At 35.4% G+C, this 316-nt stretch overlaps 1 protein-coding gene across 1 annotated transcript in view; it reads right to left on the bottom strand.

Moving 5' to 3' along the window:
- Nucleotides 1–316, bottom strand: part of LOC119588147 (twitchin-like) — a gene marked incomplete in the record, with an annotated part of 124648 nt that overhangs the window by 70440 nt on the left and 53892 nt on the right.

The following is a 316-nucleotide window of genomic DNA, read 5'->3' as shown; positions in this document are numbered from 1 at the left end:
AGATAAATACTACTTTATCAAACCACTGTCATTATCACTTTATGACAAAGGTTTTCAGACAGAAATAGAAGTAACCAAAGGAGAGAAAATAAGAAAAAATAAAGATAAATATTTAACCAAATCAAACAATTCAGTGCCATCCTTGAGTGGATGCTTTCATATTAGTCAGAAAATTGGACAGATAACGAGAAGAATTCAAAATAAGATTTGCGAGACTGAGAAACGTGTCTCACATATATCAAAGATGGGGGGAGGGGGTGGAAAAAAACAAACACAATCCCAAAAAAACAAAAACAGAGGGGAGTGGGGGTGGGGG

The sequence above is a fragment of the Penaeus monodon genome, chromosome 23 (assembly GCF_015228065.2).
Source record: "Penaeus monodon isolate SGIC_2016 chromosome 23, NSTDA_Pmon_1, whole genome shotgun sequence".
Lineage (NCBI taxonomy): Eukaryota > Metazoa > Arthropoda > Malacostraca > Decapoda > Penaeidae > Penaeus > Penaeus monodon.
The sequence above is the reverse complement of the archived record's forward strand: the minus strand, read 5'-3'. Positions and strand labels throughout refer to the sequence as shown.